The sequence below is a fragment of the Hypanus sabinus genome, unplaced genomic scaffold (genome assembly GCF_030144855.1).
Source record: "Hypanus sabinus isolate sHypSab1 unplaced genomic scaffold, sHypSab1.hap1 scaffold_529, whole genome shotgun sequence".
NCBI lineage: Eukaryota > Metazoa > Chordata > Chondrichthyes > Myliobatiformes > Dasyatidae > Hypanus > Hypanus sabinus.
This window is the reverse complement of record NW_026781390.1, coordinates 257,287-263,837: the sequence shown is the minus strand read 5'-3', so window position 1 is coordinate 263,837 and position 6,551 is coordinate 257,287.

The following is a 6,551-nucleotide window of genomic DNA, read 5'->3' as shown; positions in this document are numbered from 1 at the left end:
TAAGGAATGGGATGGCAGAGAGGACGAATCTATTCCTGAATCGCTGAGTGTGTGCATTCAGGCTTCTGTACCTCCATCATGATGGTAATAGTGAGAAAAGGGCATGTCCTGGGTGCTGGACGTGCTTAATAATGGATGCTGCCTTTCTGAGACACCGCTCCCTGAAGACTTACAACTTCCGCCAGCTTCTCTCCGTCCTGTGCAGTAGCCCCTCCATACTAGACAGTGACAGACCGATGCAGTACACAAATGAAGTGTCTCCTGATCTTCAGCCATTTCCAAGGCTGGCAATGTTCTCAGCGCGGCTACAGAAAACAGATTTCGGAAACTTCCCCTCATCTACTTTGCGCAGCGAGGGGGGAGTTGAGTGCTGCCCTGACAAAACATGGAATGTTGTATAATCGCACAATATCTGAAATCCCAGAAATGCTCTTATCACCTGCCTCTGAATTTTATAAATGTAAGTTGAAGATGTTTTTCACCTCTAAACAGGCCCTGATGTGGAACAAACCCTGAACGTAGACTTCTACGTAACAAACAACACCGCTGTCACATTCCTGTTGGTGTTTCACTCTCAACCTGCTGATTCAGGGTCTCCGGCTCCTTTCACTCAGGTGAAGCTTTGCCTGGTGAGCGGAGTCATTCGACCATTACTGGTGTCAGGTCCCTGCGCTGGAACTGTGGGACAGATCGATTACACAAAGGCACTTTACCAGTGGGATCAATGAGACTGCTGGATGAAACTTTATCTCTGCCCCGTTAGCACCTGTGTAAGCTTTTTCATCTGAACTATTGTGCACCAACAGGGCAGAAGTTTAGTTATAAAGATCCAGGTGGACATACCTGTAGCCATTCTGATTCTGACTGACGGTTGTTGATTGTCGTCGTCTTGTCTGCACTCTGATCCCGGTGCAGGACAGCACCGCCTTCTGGTGATGCCCTGAATTACACACAACAAGCAGACAGTGAGTCAGAGAGAGTTGGACTACTTTGCAAATGTGACAGTAAAGCCATTCTCTGTATCAGAGCCGCACTTCGCTTAGAGGCCAAACATCAACATCCAAACCATGTCTGTATGTCTGTCCAGTGATATCTAGAACATTCTTCCGATAGAGGCACAGAGCAACAGAGCACAGATACTGACCTTTCAGCCCATGGAGACAATGCTGACCACAGTGTACACTGAGATGGTTTTGGACCTCTTCCTTTCATCTTTACATTCCAACTGCTTCTGGAATTATACAATTATGTCTGCCTCATCCATTTCATCTGGCAGCTCCCTTCACATAATCACCAGCCTCAGCATGAAACCGTTGCTGCTCGGGTTGGTTTTGGAATCTCTTTACCATTTTCTGCCCATTTAGATCCCCTATAAGCGACGATAATATTCACGGTGAGTACCATCTGCTAATTTTCTGTCGTCGGCGAAACTTCTGGTCAAGCCTTGTGCACTTGCATTCTAATCATTGATAACAAATAACGAATATCAAATGTCCCAAACTGTAGCCTCGCGGTACACCAATCGTTACCCGCCTCCACTCTGAGGAGAAACCTTCATCCACCACTCTTTGCTTGCTAGCTTCAAGGCAACTTTTGAATCCAACTAGCTCTCTCTCTGTACCACATGGGACGTTATCTTCCAGACCAATCTGTCATGAGGCAGCTTGCTAATGTCCAAGACCCACTCCCACACCCTCATTGACAATCATCTTCAAAAATCTTAAAAATGTTTTGTTGAACACAACTTTCCATGCACTCATAGCGACTCATGACCAGTCTTTGTTGTACTCTGTAGATATTGTGTGTGTGACTGGTCGATATTGTGGAAAATTGTCTCCGGCACCTCACTTTTTTGCTTAATTCGGGGTACCAGGTAAGATTGTCCTCTTAGTCCATTATTATTTGATATTGCGCTGGAACCTTTGGAAATTGCTATTGGAGAATCACCTGACATTTTTGGCATTACTTGCGGGATGGATATTCGTAAGTTATCAGAATATGCAGACGACTTGTTATTATATATTTCTGATCCTGAGAAATCAATTACTGCAGTTATATCATTGTTGGCTCAGTTTAGTAATTTTTCCGGGTATAAACTGAATCTTAATAAGAGTGAATTGTTCCGCCTAAATAGGCAGGTTTCAATTTACAGAAATTTGCCTCTTAAATTGGTTACTGTTTATTTTATATACTTAGGGATTAAAATTACAAAAAAAAGATTTATTCAAGTTTAATTTTTTACCCTTATTTGATCGCATTAAATATTTGTTTACTAAATGTTCACCATTGTCTTTATCATTGATAAGTCGGATTAATGCTATTAAGTAAGGTGATTATTTCACCTATGTTTCACCTATATATATTTCAAGCGGTACCAATTTTTATTCCGAAATCTTTTTTGGACAATGTCCATTGAAAAATGTCTTCATATATATCTGGCAGAATAAAAATGCTAGGTTAGGTAAAAAACATTTACAGAAGTTAAAAAATGAAGGTGGATTGGCATTGCCAAATTTTGGATTTTATTACTGGACGATTAATACTCCATATTTGATATACTGGTCAGCGATAGTTCGCCTGTTCAAAGTCCGATAGTCCGCACACATGTGTACCCTTCTCATCTTCTTCCGGGCCACAACTATTGGGGACGCATAGGGGCTTCGGGACTCAGTGATGATTCCAGTTTCCTTCAACTTGCACAAGTGCTGCTGCTCAACTTGCACATCTGCTGGGCCCAGTCGCCGCGACCTCTCTCTGAACGGGGTGTCCTCAGACACTTGGGTGATATGGCGAGTGCTCTTGGAGCAGCCCCCATCAAACTCGCCACGAGAGAAAGCATCCTCCAGCTTCAGCATCTTCTCCAGCAGCCTGCGTTTCTGCTCCGGCCACACAGGAGAATCCCCGAAGTTAAAGGCATCAGCGGTCAACAAGCCTCTGCTTTCCAATCCTTCCCCCCTAGTGGGCCTCGCAGGGGCGCTAGACATTACCGTCACCGGGAACAACTGCGCCAGCGGGATCCCCTCTTAAAGGTGATTTCTCCTGCTGTAGTGTTCCTGACATTCACGGCCATCCGCCTCAGGCTTCTGCACTTCGGGCCTCACCAGCACCTCTGCCGGAAATCGTGTCTCCCCCTCGAGATCTTCCTGGGCGTCTACTAACAGGGCTTTTCCTGCCGGTACTCCGGGGAATCTGGGGGTCTCCATCACTAGTGCCACCGCCCCTGACCATATCACTTTAGGCTTCGCCTCGTTTGCACACAGTATGCAGCCCTAGGAGGTCACCCTCTTCTTGGAACACTGCTCGGAACACTGGATGTACGGAGAGGGTCTCCAGAAAGTTCTCCAGCGCCTTCTCCTTACTGACTCCCAGGAGACGTTCACAAAGGGGGAAGTTAGTCCCCAGTAGAAGGGCAGAGCGACACCTGTTGCCACCGGGTCCGGACAAACCAACACCGGCGTCTCAATGGTTTCAGAAACTCCCACATCGCCCTCCGAGAACTCCAATCTTACTGTCAGGAATGCGGATTATCACCCTGTCTTACACCACAAATCTCCAGTGCCTCAAATGGGGCTACTGGCAAGTGCTTTAGATATTTGTTGTAGAACGACCGGTACAATAAGGTAACCTGAGACTCTGCGTCGAGGATGGTTTTTGCGTAAACTCCCTCTATCGGTAGGCAAACGCTAGAACGGGGCCCCACCAGCCCGACTCCTCTCCGTACTAAGTCGCCCCGGGGGCTTGCCCACCTCAGGACGCCTCGCCTCTCACAATCCCTCCAAAGTGTCCCCCTTCCCCACAGATGCAGCACACCCCTGACTGTTCACATTCCCGCCGGAAAAAACCCTCTTCCCATAGTTATAGCACACGCTACCAGCCGCCCTCCTCTCCCGGGACGCCCGCCACTACCAGCCTACTGCGCTGGTCGTCCCCCGGTGGACTACTCTCCCTGTCCATCCCCTCAAACAGGAGGGTCCCTACTCCCCTGGGACCCCTTGGGTTTCTCGGACCTCAAGCCGGCAGCACTTCCTGCACCGTTGAGGATCGCCCCGGTGGCCCGACCCCTTCTACGGCCCAACGCGCTCTCTTCTACCCTGTACTACAGTAAATAATGCTACAGTAACTCTGGAGCTCGACATCTATTATCTGGAGTCAGATCTTTACTGTAAATATACCACGCAGAAATCGGCCACTCAGCCCATCCAGCGTTCTGCCCCGTACAATAAAATCCATGGCTTTCGCTCCGTAATACCGCCTGCCGCCTGTGTCTTTCTGTAACCGCTCATCCCGCCCCTCAAACCCTATTCCCACGAGAGAGAGAGAGAGAGAGAGAGAGAGAGAGAGAGAGAGAGAGAGAGAGAGAGAGAGAGAGAGAGAGAGAGGAGAGAGAGAGAGAGAGAGAGAGAGAGAGAGAGAGAGAGAGAGAGAGAGAGAGAGAGAGAGAGAGAGAGAGAGAGAGAGAGAGAGAGAGAGAGAGAGAGAGAGAGAGAGAGAGAGAGAGAGAGAGAAGGAACCCTGCCCCGTGGGACATTTCGGATATCACTGTCGGTGTGAAACGTTCTACAGTACTGACCCAGTAGAAACCAGCAGGAAAATGTTTTGATTGGTTAAAGACGTCGCTTCTCCTAATCCGTTTGATCAATAATTAATTCGTTCACTTGAACATTTCATAGCTCCTTCCTGCCATTGACTTCCCTCCCGGTCCGAACCCCGCTGTGAGCGCTCCCTGGTTCTGAAGAATCGGAGACAACACTTACTGAGATGTTGAAACCGGCCGGAGTTCAGTGCGGTCCCGGGTGAGCCGTGTGCTCACCATGTACAGAGATTTCAGTCTAAGCTGCTACCTCCGAGACTATTTGTTTATACAGTGTCCTTCGGAAATTACTGATACACTGGTCCGATTGAGCTGGAATAAGCGTACATGGCCGACAGCTCCTTGCAGTTCCATCACAGCCAATGGGCGGAGGTTCTTTGTTTAATTCAGCGAATCCGAGGATTTGATCCGTCTCGGCTTCTGGAAGGTTCTGAGCTCCACCCTGTGTGAGAACGGGGCTTCCCAGCGCAGGACGAGTTTCAGCTGGAGCATCCCTCACCTGTCCCGGTGCAGGGAGTCGCCTTTCTGCTGAACTCAAACAAACACGTTCGACAATTTGCCCCCACAGGATTTCTGAAGGGCCTCAGTCATGTATTTTCCGAGAGCTTCGCGATTCCGGAGAGTTTTTGACATTGGTAACATTTAAAAAATATATTAATTTCCCATTCGCGCAGCCGTCGCCACAAGAATCCTGTGGCCCACGGTTGACATCAATTCACAAGGAACGGTTGTTGATCCTCATCCCGTCAGACACATTCGTGGAGATACTCCCTGTTGACAGTCGCCTATTGCGTTCGGCTCGAAGTTTGCTGAGGGAGCGGGTGATCAATAGATTACAAATGGGCCTGGAGGGACCGACACACGGAGGAGTGCAAACACCCTGGGGACTGGGGTGGTCATCACTCCTAGTAGATGATGGTTTTACAGTTCATGTCGGAAAATATCTCCCGGCAGAAGTTTAGATTGACGTCCTGGAGAGCGGAGAGCGAGGGGAAAGTAAGGATGGTGAGGAGGGATGGTTGAGAAGGGTGAGGATTGAATGAAAGGCGAGTGGAGTCAGCGGATAATGAGTTTGGAGTGCTACGTATTCGACGACGTTGGATGGTCGGGCGGCAACTGTACCGAGCACAAAATGGCCGCCACCCTGGATGAGGTGGACGGCAAAAGGTCGGAACAAAGGCACTGGGAGCTGCGGGGATCAGAAGTGACGGGACTGGGAGAGTTGGCCAGTGATTCATTCAACAGTGTCGGAACGGGGAATGGGCTGTTGTAGTTGTGGGTAATTGCGAAATTACCGCCCGCTGAGGATAAGATGGATTATGAATAAGGGAATGGGTGAGAGAGCTCTGAGTGACGGGAGATGCGAGGCTTCACTGCCCTTCATAAATTCAAACACTTCTGTAAGGTCGCTGCTCAGTTTCCTGCATTCCAGGGAGTAAAGAAATAGAGTGGCATCCTCTCCCCAGCACTGAGGCCTTCCGGCCCTGACAACACACACGCAAACCTTCCCTGCACTATTTCCACTTTAACCAAGCCTTTTCATACATAGTAGTTAGGACTATACTTTGTCCTGCAAACACAGTCTCAGCAACGACTTATACAAAGGCTCCATAGTGGTTAACACAACTCTTTACAGTTGGAACTACCCGCTTTCAACTTTTGAAAGTTTTTGAGAGTTTGCAGCTTCTCACCGTGATCACATGGATTTCCTCCGGGTGATCCGCTTTCACCCCAGTCTGAAGACGTGCAGGCGGGCAGCTTGTAAATTGTCCTTTGACAAGACTAGGGTTAAATTGGGGGACTTACTGGGCAGCGCGGCTCGCGTTAACTCAAAGAGAATAATGTCCCAACTCCTGCACTCAGTACCCTGACTGCTGAAGGACAGCGTGACAAACACCCCTTCACAGCCCCGAGTCGCCGCAGTGAGTGAACTCATCTGCCCCTCTGGTCTCTGACAATC